The following is a 14,866-nucleotide window of genomic DNA, read 5'->3' on the forward strand; positions in this document are numbered from 1 at the left end:
CTTCTTTGTTTCTTTCTTTTTTCGTCACGTGACTGGGGGAAATGAGTTTCCATACCTCAATGTATAAGTTTACCGAAGGTGCGCAGTTTTCAGCCCATTCATGAACTCACTCGCTTTGGTTTGTTATCGCGAGAGCAGAGGACAAGGGGGTTGGGGCGGGGGGAGTTTTGGGGAAAGTTGAGTGGAGCAAGGATGAGGAAAGAGCTCTGCGCGGAGAGAGGGGGAGAGACACAGAGAGTTTGACCATTCCCATCCTCAGGAATGCATCCGCTCCTCCAACTTACCAGCGCAAAGCCCAACGCTCAGCTACATGCGCATGAGTAGTTTGCAAAAGTTACAATGCGCATTCACTTATAGCAGCTGCAGGCGAAAGCTTTTGAGTGACTTTTCCCTCCTCTACGCTGTTTTTTCTGCGCAGAACGTTTATTCAGCTGTTACCTGCGAGTAAGAGTAAAGCAGTGCTGAGTCGGGTCCCAGGCGAATCTCCTTCTTTGGAGACAAGGTAAATTACACTTTCAACATTGCTTGATTTTTTTTAAAGTCTTACAAGATCATAAAGCTGAGGTCATAATTGGATTTTATTTAGTGCGCATTAATTATCTGCCTTTTTCATTCGCTTATTCTTTCCATTGTATTTACTTTTATAAATTTGTTTTTCAGCTTTGACTCCTGACTGAGGAGGTCCGACAGTGCTGGGAAACTAGTTAATTATTATTTTTTTATTGTATTTTTATTTTATTTCACCGAGCACTGGAGTTGCGCTTTTTTGGAGAAAATATGCCGGACAGAAAGCGCGCAGGACGGCTGCTGCAGTTGGCCGTGGCTCTGCTGGCCTTGCTGTCGCTCTTTGGCAGACTGGTAGGCGCAGAGGAGGTGGACAACGAGGACAGCGAGCCGGTGACCAGGCACACGGACACCAGAGCCAACAGGGCCAAGAGGAGAGGGGGCACGGATGTCCTCAGAGGGTAATGTGGCTGTCTAATCTTGATTTTATCATCATTAGTATTATTATTCCATAATTTTAGTCTGCTTTATTTGGACCTTGGAGCAGGTGTCTTTACCTCCTGCCCTGAACTTTAAGGAACAGCGTAGGTCAAGACTCATTTCTGTGTTTGTGTGTGTGTGTGTGTGTGTGTGTCTTTTAATAAAGCATACTGAGACCCATGAGTGACATTGTGTGTGATGGGAAGTTTGGAGCAACGTTTAGTAATTAAATACTGGCAGGAATACCACATTCCTGCTGACTGCAATAATAAATTACTTCCAAACAAAGAAGGCCATTGGTCTTGTGTAGCTGTGGCAGAAAGAGGAGGGGTAATGAGGTGGTTCTGTGTGTGTGTGTGTGTGTGTGTGTGTATGTCTTGGTGGTGGGTGGGTGGGAGGGGGGGGGGAACTAACAGCCTAATCCTCCTTTTAGCCAAATACACCACACCCCAGTTGTGTATAAATCACATCTGCAGCTGTTCACAGTGGGTCACTGCTGGAGAGGTTGTGTGTCAGAGAGAGCGAAAGAGAGAGAGGGGGGGGGGGGTGAAAAAGGGAAAGACAGACAGAAGGAAAGCATTTAAGAAAAGAACAAATGCATGTGTCCAGTGATGACAGCAAACAGCTGATGGAGGTCAGATAGCAGACAGCTCAATGAGCTTTCTCTGCAGGCATTTTCATTTGACGTGGTTAACGTTAATCTGTCGCAACATCTGGTTTCCGAGGCAGGAAGTGCATTCAGCCTGCATACTGTGTCACGCTGACTTACCGCTGTTTCAAACACCCAAGCAGATTCATTTTTCACCCCATGGTTCTGTTCTGAGTTACGACGCACATCTCCGCTCCTGGATTAGTGCACGCTAAGTGGGCGATCACAGGTTGACTTGTTTCAGGCCTGTAGGTGGCAGGATGGTCCAGGTGTTTTCGTGACAGCAGGAAATTTACCTACAGTTTTGGTGAGCTCAAAGCCCATGGATGGTGAACGCTGAGGTTTTTACCTAGAAATGCACCAATCAGGCTATTCCCTGCCAACAACAATTTCCAGTTTTGAGGTCTGACCTGCTAAGTCCAATTATGACAAACTCTCATTTCATTTAAGAGTTGTACCACATAAAAGAGAAAAAATATGCAGCGGGCTCATTGAAAGAGATTTGCGCTATTAAAGGAGCAATAAGTAAGATATTTCATGTAAAATTAGCCAAAATCATTCTCATTTGACACCTGGGATGGAAGTAGCATTCCCTGTAAACAATCGATCCTCTCCATCAACAATGTCTTAGTCAAGTGTTCCTCTTTTCAAATCTAGAGGTACGGTGCATAAGTACTTTGGTGCAGAGTGTAGTCCGTGTATACTTCCTGTTTCCTAAGCCAACCACATGAGAGTTCCCAGGGTTGCCAAAACACATCGCAGGTAGCATTTGGTATTTTATGGTTAAAGTATCACAACTATCCTGATCTGAAACACTAGGTGTCACTATTACTTACTGCTCCTTTGAATCAGAGAAAAAAAAAAAGAAGTACGAGTCTATCCAGATTATGCATAGCCCAAACACATACGGAGTTTTTCTTGAACTGAAAAAAGTACACCAAAGTACTAAAAACTAAAAACACATTTTAGTTTTTAGTTTTGATTCATTACATGAACTAGAAAAAAAGGACACAATCAAAGGGCAACCGGCTCTTGATTGGTGCATCTAATTTTAACGTATAAAGGTTCTGGTCTTCAATTCTTATGAGACCACTCAACAAAAATTATACCATGTGTACTTTTTTATTAGGCAAACATAAAATCAGAAAGAAAATTAGTGAAAAAAATATTAAAATTTATAAAAGACAAGAATTTAAAGTGCTGAGATGGTCCAGTCATTTTGCCAGAGAAGAAGAGTTGGAGAGTTTTTCCAATGGGTGATGGCAGGTCAATTACTGATAAATTTAATTCTGTTTTTCTATTCATTAACTGAATCAAAACGCAGAATTCACTCTGTGTCCCATATATGAAGGATTCAACCAATAGCAATGGGATATTTTTTCATTTTCTGGATTCAAAAGTACTACCTCTTTCAAGGAACCTAACACCATTTTCTTTAATTGGTTATAAGCTTTAGGGGGGAAATAGGTTGAAGCCAACAGATCAGACCTAAAAAAAACCCAGAAATTTAAAGTGTTCTGGAAATCCCTGATTGTTGCCTCTGTAGTGTTGTACTTTTGTTTTACTGTGAGTAATGAAAAATGGTTGTTTGTTAGAAAGTAATGGCAGGTTTTGTCTAACAGAAGTAAATTACCTGAATATAGTAAACATGCCTGGATTACATTGTGATAAAAAAAGACTCAATAACTAGAGATGCACCGATCCGATACCCGGATCGGATATCGGCTCCAGTATTGACTAAATAGCTGGATCGGATATCAGATTATTGATGCTGATCCAGCATTCCGACCTAGTGATTTAGTTTTTTATTAATATCATACACAGTAATATAGTTACGTCAATCTAGTCACTTCTATTCTGTGTTTGCAACGGTGGTTACGCAGAGCATGCACAGCAGCTAGCGTTGAGCAAACACAGAGCAACATGGAGCAAGTGGCGGACTGAGCCCAGTCTGCTATTTGGAAACATTTCAAACTTGATACGCCAACAAGTGCGACTGCAACATGCAGCATCTGCAAAGCATAAGTAGCACCTCCAAAAGCACCACGCTAAAGAACATGCAGAACTTTCTTCAACAATGTTTATTTCAAGCCTGATAACTTTACTCACATGTCAAGGTACATGGTTAATTCATTCAACAGCATGGATCGGTAACCGGTATCTGCCCATATGCTTAGCTCAGGTAACGGTTTGGATCGGAAAAAAATGGATTGGTGCATCTCTATCAATAACAACAAAAAAAACAACTTTAGAAGTGGTTTATTAGGAGCTTAATGTGATCTATTTATAGAATTACTCATTCAGAAAAAGATAAAAAAAAACATCCTGAAAAATTAAAAGGCAACTGTTGTACTGTGGCGCGTTTGCATGAGATATTTGGAGAAACCTTGTTTTCTGGCTTTCTGTGGGAAGGAAAAAAACAATGTTTGGTTTTCTGGCTCATTTGTATGAACATATGTAAATTTGAGCTGAATCTGTGGAATTAGAATTGCCATCCTCCTGTGGTGGCTTTGTTCAATGCGTTAAGAAACTCGAGCAGAGAGTTGGTCCAGAATCCAAATTTGAAGAAAGATGTGACCTTTATACACCAAATCTGTGGACAACAGAAACCTAATATATTGACTGGTTTGAACTCAGTGTCATTAACAAGAGCCTGTGACGCTACATTTTCCACAGACCAAATGTGTGCGGCTCCAGAAACAGTGCCTACTGCTGCCCAGGCTGGAAGACTCTTACAGGAGGAAACCAGTGCATTGTTCGTAAGTATAACCTCCCACCACTCACAGACCTTTGATTCAAATTATCAAGACAGGAAGAAAAAAAAAGAGCTTCAAGTCCTGCATTACAATTGGTCCAATTGAGTTACGTGTATTTCAGTCAGTATACAGCAGCAATGGGGCTCAACATTCTTTGACTTCCTTTAGCAGGCAGAAAATTTCCTGAAAAAGAGATCATTTAGAACAGCAACACAAGCGGGAAGGTGTTGACAATCTTTGAGGGGCCCACCAAAACCAAAGGTTGTCATATTTCTAGTTGTGGAGATGGAGCAAAATATCGCACATTTGTTAAAATCCTGCTTTTGTGTCTGAAATCGTCCGTGTGGCACCCTCTTCAGTTTTAACGAGTGTGATTTATCTATCAATTTACAGGTTAGCGATTCAGTGACAAGCAGCGTTGCCAAGTCCGCTTATAATAAGCAACTTTGGGCTTCTTTTCTTCTAAAGTCACTTGTAAATTTTGTGAGTCGCGGGTTGTGGTTTTTTGGGCCTGTTTCTGAAAGTGACGTCGCTTACTTGGGCTCTAAAATAAGTGGCGATAAATATGTTAGAGACCTGCTTGCACTGCTGTGCTACACACACAGTACTGGCTGAAATATCCTTTGGCCACTCCACGTTCACACACTCCTACCTATAGAAAAAATATACTAGACGCCTCATTACGTGCTGGAGTCCATCCTGTGATGCCACCATATTGCTGGGTCTTTGCTAAAGGCAGAGGGAGCAATTTGGCCCGTATTTTATGCAGTTTACGGCTGCAATATTCGCCGATAACTGCTGAAACTAGATTACGTGGTGCAGATCACCATTTTGGGCTGAGATTCTGAAGATGAGTTTCTACGCGCTGATAATATTGCAGAAACCTAACCCATAATATGTACTCTAATGCTTATTCATTTGTTGTCTTTGTATTTGACAAACTAAAGCTGAATCATATTGCCAGATGAAGTGTGTGGGCGATGTGGCACAGAGGTTAGGGAGTTCGTCTTGCAATTGGCTGGTTGCCGGTTCGATCCCCTGCACTGACTGTCTCTGTCGTTGTGTCCTTGGGCAAGACACTTCACCCACATTGCCTGCTGGCGGTGGTGAGAGGATCTGGTGGTGCTGGTGCATGGCAACCTTGCCTCTGTCAGCCTGCCCCAGGGCTGCTGTGGCTACTAACATAGCTCACCACCGTCGGGGTGTGAATGACTGACTGTAGTGTGAAGCGCTTTGGAGGTCTTTAAGACTAGTTAAAGCGCTATACAAGCCATTTACCATTTTACCCTGGAGTTACAGTGTCAGCACATGCAAGAAGCTGTGCTAAACGCTTCTCTTTAATTAAGCTCCTGCCTCACTTGCAAGCAAAGTGTAAGACATGGATCTCCTGGAAATTTTCAATTTTCCAGGCTTTTTATAGCGGTGCTTGCTTGATTGTCTCAAAAAATCTGGCAACACTGGTGACAAGCGGGTGGGGTGTGTCTGTGTGTGTGTGTGTGTGTGTGTGTGTGGGGGGGGGGGGTCCTCCATCTCAAAAGAATGAACTGTGGTGAAACCACCAGATGTTACCCTGGTCACTCCATGTTTCAACATCTTTAGCCTTTTCCTGAGCACAGCCTTGCTTAACCCCACCACTCATTCCCACACTTAGCCGTGTGTCTCTTGGAACCGCCCAGTTTGATGGCCATCCATCCATTCATCCATCCATCCATTTTCTGACCCGCTTGGTCCCTCATGGGGATGCGGGGGTTGCTGGTGCCTAAAATTTGTGTGAGGGCAGAGTTATAACTTTACATTGGGACGAGTTACCCTTTGAAGTGTTACTCACCCCCATGTAAAAGCACAATCCCATACCGTGACAAAACTTCAGAAATTTCCCCAAAGTGGGTGGGGATACGTGGGAAAGGGTGGAGGAGGGTTGGGGGGGAGCGGGGTTGTGTTAAGGATGGGGGAAAGCATCAGCTAGCTTGATTTTCCATACTGAATCATGGAGAGTGAGCAGAGTTACGCTGGTAGTTACGCCACAGTTCGGTCTTTTTGAGGTGGAGGATTTTCACCCCCATCGTCACCGGAGGTTGAGGGAGATTTTATGGAGTTTTTACCTAGAGACTGGCCTGATCAGTTTTAGCCACTGGCTCAAGCCCAGGATCGGTCCAATTATATATTATCATAGTTATTCTGTGTTTTGTAATCCAGGCGAGATTACCGACAGTTTTGCGCATACATGAATAATTTGCAATGTTGAAACGGCGTGTGGTTGATCTCCTCTCTGCTCTCCTTGCTCTGACTGCAGGCGGGTATCAGGATGAGGCAGAAGCTGTCTGCCTGTGAAACAGCAGAACAATTGGTGCCTTTACATTTACGCCAATAACACATGAGAAATCGCTAGATTTGTTACTAGTTGCTTTTTTGAAGAAAGAATCGCTAGAGGGTCTGAAAAGAGCAACAGTTCTCGCTACGGAGGCATAAGAGGGAGCTGCTTTTATACCGCACATCGGCAAAGCTATTGACGTCAGTTTCTCCAAATTATGTCACCAAAACACTTGAACCACTAGCAATATGAATTTGAAATTCAATGCAAGACCACCGTTTAACCCTAGGAGGGCGCCACACTGACAAGACACAAAAGCAAGATTTCAACAAATATGCACTAATTTATTAAAAATAATGACCAGGATATGTAGACAGTACTATAAGACAGCCATGTTAGTAGTTTATTGGCAAAAAAAGTTGACTTTAGGGTGAGTTAGCCTTTAAATAGGATCTAGTTATGGGGAAGTGGTGGCCTAGTGGTTAGAGCACAGAGCTTCGGTCCCAGAGGTTCTGAGTTCAACTCCCACAAGCTGCCATTCTGAGTCCCTGAGCAAGACCCTTAACCCCCAATTGCTCCCCAGGTGCTGTACAGTGTCAGCCCACTGCTCCCCAAGGGGATGGGTTAAGATGCAGAAGTGAATTTCTCCATTGTGAGATCAATAAAGTTCCATTATTATTTGTGATCTGATTGTTTCAATGCTGAATGGTTTAGTACATTGATGATATTTAATCTGCATTCTGCAAAGAAAAAAAATCTGGATAAGGAAGTCGACAAGACTGCTTTGGATCTTTTTTTATTGAGGCAATGTTCCTGTCCTGAGCATATATCGGTTTGCAGCTGAAAGCCTTATTCCCGTTTAACAGGAAAAGATCCTCAGCTGAACCAGACTCAGGAAGTTTGCCCATCTGTTTCAACTGGATGGTGACAGGAAAGAGAAAGGACAGAAAAAGCACAAAAAAAAGCACTAAGCCAGAAACGCTTATTATGAAAAGGAAAATGTAAAGTTAATGCGAGCACTAATTGCAAGCACACACGCGAAAAAAGAAAAAAAGAGCAGAGAGAGGATAGGTGCTTGGTATGTCATTTGACCTTTATTTGAAAAGGAACGGCTCTGCTGGAATAAATGGAAATGTAAGATCTTTAAAACATGAAAGAGTCCTCTGGAGAAAAAAAAAAGTAGTTGAGATTTCATGAGAGGGTGGTGAAAACATTTGATTTCCCCCAGGTAATTTCCATTAGAACTGTTTGTTGTAACATTTGTAGTCATCTGAAAGTTTTTATGCAACTGTGCTTGTAGGAGAAAACGCTTAAGAATTCAGCCTAGTAGACAAGAAGAATTGGCCCTTTTTTGAGACAAGGTTTCTATAATTTTGCAGACGCTGAACAGATGCAAGAACACAGCCCCTTGCTCTTGACTATAAAACAACAATTTTTTTTCTCATGAGCAGATATTCACTTTATTAATGTAAGGACTTTAGGAAAAAAAAAAATTTTCTTTCTCACATGTGGCAGGCTATAACTCGATGTTTTGTTTGTTTGTTTGTTCCATGCTAACGTTTTTTGGTGTGCTCCACTTAAGAGGATGACTGAAAATAACACAGCTGTAGAGTGGTGAACACTGTGGGGGTTGGTCATGAATTTAGCTCATTTACTACAGTTTTCTGATGTTAGGGTTTCTCCCATGTGCAGTTTACCCATGACTTGTTTTTTTCTTCTCCCATATCCGCCGTACTTTCAATCAGGAGACAGAGGAGTTGTGTGATTGAGCCGTTCGGCTGGCGGGATGCCGGTCCCAGCTCTAATGACATGGTTTCACAGTGGGATTCATGGAGAAGGGGTCAGTGGCAGGACTTCACCTGACAGCAGCTGGGAGCAGTGAACCTTGCCAGAAACAGTCTGGGGGGAAAGGAACAAATGAGCAGACAGTGACAACTGAAAACACTGGCTGGCACAGATTTATGGCAACGAAACGCCAAGCAGAAAATAACTCTGCACCGTTGCCAGGTGCACTTTGTCAATTTTAAACAATGTTCTTTGAGATCCCTTCTTGAGATTTTACAAGTGGAAGTTCAGTCTGAGGTTGAGCTCACGGTCTGAGTTGCACCAAGTGAAATTCTTTGCAGAAATTTAAAACCTGCAGTCGACTGTTTGACAAGCAGCAGAAACATAACAGGAATTTTCTCACATGCACAACAAAAGACAAATCCTGGCGCCGCAGCCTGAGAAAGGCACCGATATTTTGTCTTTTTTACCTGACAGAGGAAATTTCCATGTTGTTTGACCAAGTGTCGTGTTCTCATTTTCAGCAATCTGCCGGAGTTCGTGCGGAGACGGTTTCTGCTCCAGACCCAACATGTGCACCTGCCCCAACGGACAGATTGCCCCAACCTGTGGATCCAAGTCAGGTCATTGAACAACTCCTCTTTACCAACTCATATATTTCCCGACTTCTTTGAAGTGCGACATGCTTTTCGTTATGTGTAGTGCATCGGTCAGGGTTCTACTGGCTCTTCGCCAATAGATAAGCATGGAATGGTTTAGGAGGGCTCAGTGGAAACTCCACCCTTGTCTTTACATTTTTTGTTTTGATGAAATAGCTTTAAAATAACATTTAATCAACCCACAATCAGTAAGAATGCGTACATGACAAAAAATATGCAGTATTTCCACGCTACATGTCTTAGCTGGAATAAATATAGCATTTCTTCTTTCCAATCTTAATGAGCACTAACTAGTGTGGCAAAAATGATACTAGGTCAAAGAATCTCCTGAACACATCCATGACACTGTCTCCAGATTGTAGCAACTGATATCTTTTGCAATCATGTTTTTTTGAATAGCAGCCAATCCCGTGGGCTTGTGTGTGTGTGTGAGAGTATATGTGGTTGTGTGTTTTGGAAGATATCCACAGTCAACATGTCCTCCATCTTTCTCTCTCGCAGCTCCCAGCACCTCAAACCAGTGCGCTCATATGTTTAAACAGAAGAAAAAAAATAAATTCTGGAAATTATATCTGAGGTTAACGGTTGAGAAATCGTTTTGAGTGAAATTTGTTTGTGTTGTAAACATCCTCCCATGTATTATATGTTTGAGTAATCTGTAATCAGTGTTTTTGTTTTGTCCAACCCACAGTCCAGCACTGTAACATCCGGTGTATGAACGGGGGAACGTGTGCAGAAGACAACTGTCAGTGTCAGAAGGGCTACGTTGGAAACCACTGTGGTCAACGTAAGGATAACTTTGTAACTTCGGTGTTCACTGGAAATGTTTAATGTTTCTTCCAGACAAAGATGTGCTACATACCTTTCCACCTAAATCCAGCTAAGTAATTAGGACATTGGTTTTTCTGATTAGCCCTAGACCAACAGCGCCACACAAAATATGCACATAAGGACTGGGGGCAAAACCCACTGGCTTGTGGACGGTAGTGTTAAAGCTGTGGTCTTGGTGTTTTGGCTGTTGCCATTGATTTATGGAAACTGAGGTTGGAAGGGATGCTGAAACGGCTCAAGAACAGAATGCATGCCCGTTAAGTAATGTGTTGTCAATCACAAATATCTGCGCATTACACATAAACTGCACATTACACAGTTTATGAACTACATGACTTAAAACTGATCAAGTTTAATGAGTGAATAAATGGTCATATGTTTACATGCTTCTACATCATAATGCTTATTTTGGCAACCAAAGGAATCCAGGCACATAAAACAGCATATTTTTTATGGAGGGGTTGTCACATTTAGTAATCTGCTAAAAGTTATCATAGGAAGTCCTCAGGGAAAACAGTTTCAGGAAGGAAACCCAGATGATCGTCTCTTTAGTCACACTTCAGTATATCTATTCATGTCCTGATCCATCCTACCATCAATCGTAAACAAAACTTTGAGATACTTGAATTTCTCCGCTGACCCCCAAGCTTGGGGTAGCAATCCACCCTTTTCCAGTTCAAAACCACAACCTAGAAGTTATAGAAGCTCACTCTCGTACGGCTGCAGTGCACATTGCAGGTTTTAACCTCAGGACGGCACACAACATTTGAACAAAGCACAGAGGAGCCCTCAAGATCCCCAAACAAGAGACCCTCCACTTTGCTACAACACACTGAGGTCTTGTCTTAGTACACCATAAAAAGATAGCAAGGGGCAGCCCTGAAGATTGGCATAATCTTCACTCTCAATAGGTCAATGAGAGAGCTTGCTAAATGCTAGCATAAAAAAGTCCCTTTATAGTCCCACAGAGGGGAAATTTGTCTCTGCGTTTAACCCATCTCTTAGAAAAAAAAGTATGTTTTCCACATGTTTATTGGGCAGAGTAAAGATTTACTTTTGTCAGGAGATTGAGGGCATTGTTATGAAGACTAGACTGGCCAGCTGAAACGTGAGCAGTATGCTTGAAATTCTCTAGTTTGTTGTTGCATCTTTGTTTATTAAAAAGCAAACCTTTAAAGCTGGACATTTAAACTCGGATAAAAGCAAAAGGAAAAATAAACTGTGTGAATAAGAAACAGGGCTATTCAGGGCACAGAATCCCTGATGGGATTGTTTGGACAAACTGTTTAAACAAATAACTTTATCAGCAAATGTCTTGCATAATGTGAATAAGAATAGTATTTATTTAAAAAACGCTGTAAAAAAAAACAGTATCAGAAACATAAAAACAAATGACCTATCCAGGGTGTACCCCAACCAGACACGGATAACGGGGTATAGAAATTGGATGGATGGATAAAAACAGATATTAAACTAAAACTAAAACTAGTCTAGCAGGAAATTAAGTTTTAGCCGTGTAAACACTGGGATGCTCTATTTCACTATATTGTTGCAATATAGGACTTAAAGTGTGTTCTCATAATTAGAGCCTGAAACAAACTATGCAAATATTGCTCATCATTCCTAAAAAAATAATAAACTATCTTGATCCTTCATAGAGATGCGGCAATCCATTTTTTCCGATCCAATACGGTACGATACCTGGTATCGGATTGGTGCAGCTCTAGTCCTTCATAGTTCTCAGAGATGGTGGAAAAGGTTCAAGTTTATCAGCTGATTAAATTATTGAACGTTTAGGTTTGAAGAGTTATTTCCCTTTAGAGATTCAGGACCAAACCATGTCCCTAAATAAACAAAATATATATTTTCACTGTCCTTGCACACAGGGGACAGCAAATATTAGCGGGAACTAATTTAAATTTATCTCACAGTCTTCGCATTGTCTCATGTTTCGTGTCTCTTTTCTTCCTCAGCGGTTTGTGAAAACGGCTGTCTGAACGGAGGAAGGTGTGTGGCTCCCAACAGATGTGTTTGTACGTACGGCTTCACCGGGGCCCAGTGTGAGAGAGGTAATGAATCCCACAAAGCTCTCCCCATAGCCCCCCCCCCCCCCTTTTTTTTCCAACAGCCTTCCCACTTTTGATTCCCTCTACACTCCAGACTCGCTGTTGCCGGACAGGTTTTCAGATCAGCAAGTGCCACTTTTGTAAAAAAACGTGATGGCATGCTTAATCTTTGCCGTTTTCCTGTGACTGCATGGTCATACCACACGATAAAGGAAACCGGTTTGTTGAGGAACATTTGTACGTCGGGCTCAAGTTCAGAAATGACCCTTATTTTCCACATCTGCTCTGAAACAACTCTCAGGGGAGTGCAACGATGCTGTGATCGTGCACTGTTTGGTAACTGAAGACCTTCTATCCTCCTGTGGTTGCTCTGTGGCACATTTTAGCAAATACTCCTCAGTATACAAGCAAAGTAAGGGCAATCAGTGCTGTGTTCGAGCTTGTTCTTGTGTTTGGTGTGTGTCCTGAGTGTGTGCAGTACCAGTGACCTATAGGGGTCAGTGTATTAACCTTGTAACACTAATATTTGTATTGACAGCAGAGCTCTTAATTAGTTACATCCGTTTAACAGCACTGTGCTTTATAGACCTCTTTGTCATAACTAGCAAATGGATTTTTGCATTAGTTTACATTATTGATTCCTTTAAATTCCACAGTTTAGTGCCACGCCTTATCTTGTAAAGCATGCTTCTTCACATTGAGGAGTGTTCTTGTTTGGTTATGAAGGTCTGGTCTGCAATGCATAGATGGTGTATAACTGCTAAGAGACTAAATACAACTGTTTTTCTTTCTTTCAACACATCCTTTAAATCCTTGTGTTTTTCAGTGAACATCGGAGATTAAAAAAAGTCTGGTGTGGCTATAGGACCTGATGCAGAGTCAAAAGCCACATCTGGTTTTAAAAGTTAGATTGGCCAAGCACAGTGAGGAGAATGCAAATAGACCATTCACTGTCAGCTTTATTTATATCTTGCGCTGAATTATAACTTTGAAACTGGAATTCCTCCTTATTGTGCTTAGAGATTCATTCATCATGACACAGTGGTGCAGGGTGAGTTAAATAAAACAATGTCTGGTAAAAGTATCAGCCCATTAACCTTTTTTTCACCGCTACAACCGCAAACTTCGTTGTATTATATAGGGGATGCTATGTGACTGATCGGATGGATCGCAATTTAAATAAAACATGGCTTTCCTGCTTCTAGAAATAAATGCCTGGAAAAGTGCTCAGCACTATTTTGCTGCAGTTCAGTCGCTCTAGGGGCTCATATAATCAGTCAAATTGGCCGAAGAGCATCTTCAAACAGAATGTTTTAAGTCTGCCACAAGTCCCACTTGGGTCCAAGGCCTTTGGACTAGATTATGTAACACATTCATATTCCTTTGATCTAAGCCATTCCATTGGAGGCTTTATGTTAAGGTTGTTTGGCCCTGCTGTGGAGTGAACCTCTGCCTCAGTATGAGATCTTTTGCAGACCCTAGCAGCTTTTCCTCCAAGTTTATCCTGTATTTAGCTACATTCATCTTCCACTTCATCTCTGACCAGCTTTCCTCTTTCGTTCTGGCTGATGAAAATCCTTCCCACAGCACAATGCTGTCATCATGTTTCATTGTGGGGATGGTTTATTCAGGTGTATGTGCTAGCCTTAGTTTTCTGCCCACATAGCAGTTGGCATGTTTACTAAAAGTAAAGTTTTTTGGCCCCCCTCCACCAGAGCACCTTCGTTCATGATTGGTGTGTTCCCTACTTGGCAAACTGCAAACCAGACCTCTTTATGAGTCCTCTATTAGGCATAAGAAACCTGCCACTCATCCACAAGAATTGTGAGGTGCACAAATTATAGTTGTCTTGTTAGTAGATCCTCCATCCGAGCTGTGAATCTCCTCCAGTGTTACTATGTTTCTCTCAGATTGATTCTAATGATCAGGGGACCGCCTTGTCTTGGTGGATTTCCTGTTGTGCTATACTTTTTTTTTTTTGGATGAGGAATTAAGCAGCGCTTTTGAGATGTTAAATGACTGTGATCCTTTCGTAACCCAAATCTGCTTTTAAACTTCTCCACTACTTTCTCCATGACCTGTTCTGCTGTGTTCGTTGGTTTCATGATGCAGCTCGTTCATTCAGCGTTGCTGTTTTCTTGCAGCAAGAAGGTTCCTTGGGATCAAATCCTAGCCCGGGGTCTTTCTGCCATGGAGTTAGTTTTGCATGTTCTCCTGTGCAGGCATGGGCTCTCCCAGGGTACTCCGGCTTCCTCCACAACCACTTCCTTTCTGGAAACCATGACTGTTAAGTTAACTGGTCTCTTTTACATGCCTGTTGTCCTGTGGGTCTCTGTGTTGCCTTGTGAAGGACTGGGGACCTGTCCAAGGTGTCCCCCATGTCTCGACAAATGGCGGCTGGAGACAGGGACAAGCCCCCCAGCTTCGATTTTTGTAGTTGCAAAATGTGAAAAGTTCAAGGGGTGGTGAATACTTTTGCAGGCACTGTGCCCTCTTATTATTGTACAGCTCCTGTAGGGTCAAAACAAGCACATTTGAAAAGCCCACTTCTGGTGCAAAAAATATCAGGCCTTGAAGCTAAAGGTTTGGAAATATGTTCACATCATTATTTAAAAATAAGAGGGGTAGTTTATGCAGGATTAACCACCGGAGGTTGGATTGGATGGATAAAAACCAGCCACACCCTTCCTGGTGTGGCTTCCTTGGGAGGAATCTGATCCAAATTCGTAGCTGGTATCTATGCTCAGCCCACATTATGTGGTCATTTATAAAAAGGCAAACGAGCTTAGGCTCAGGCAATGGGCTACTTCAGCAAATATTAAAAA

General features: G+C 42.2%; 1 protein-coding gene across 1 annotated transcript in view; it reads left to right on the forward strand.

Moving 5' to 3' along the window:
* Positions 1-201: 201 nt before the first annotated feature.
* Positions 202-14,866, forward strand: part of fbn1 (fibrillin 1) — a gene marked incomplete in the record, with an annotated part of 102,322 nt that continues 87,657 nt past the window's right edge. The window contains 2 exon segments of the mRNA XM_036136220.1: positions 202-502; positions 661-714.

Source organism: Fundulus heteroclitus, chromosome 4, assembly GCF_011125445.2.
Source record: "Fundulus heteroclitus isolate FHET01 chromosome 4, MU-UCD_Fhet_4.1, whole genome shotgun sequence".
NCBI lineage: Eukaryota > Metazoa > Chordata > Actinopteri > Cyprinodontiformes > Fundulidae > Fundulus > Fundulus heteroclitus.